This window comes from Acyrthosiphon pisum, unplaced genomic scaffold, assembly GCF_005508785.2.
Source record: "Acyrthosiphon pisum isolate AL4f unplaced genomic scaffold, pea_aphid_22Mar2018_4r6ur Scaffold_21030;HRSCAF=22834, whole genome shotgun sequence".
NCBI lineage: Eukaryota > Metazoa > Arthropoda > Insecta > Hemiptera > Aphididae > Acyrthosiphon > Acyrthosiphon pisum.
This window is the reverse complement of record NW_021770453.1, coordinates 1291-1500: the sequence shown is the minus strand read 5'-3', so window position 1 is coordinate 1500 and position 210 is coordinate 1291.

The following is a 210-nucleotide window of genomic DNA, read 5'->3' as shown; positions in this document are numbered from 1 at the left end:
GATCTCACACTCATAATAACTTTTTTTTACAACTTTAATACAAAAAAACTAAGAGTGTTTTAGGATTTTTAGTGTGTGACATTTTCTGATTTTAACTGAAATCAAACTAACTAATTTTTTTAATTCATTTACAAATGGACTCGCATAGGTAATATTTTTAAATGAAAATTATGAATAATCGTTGAAGTGAAACACAAATATTATTATTAA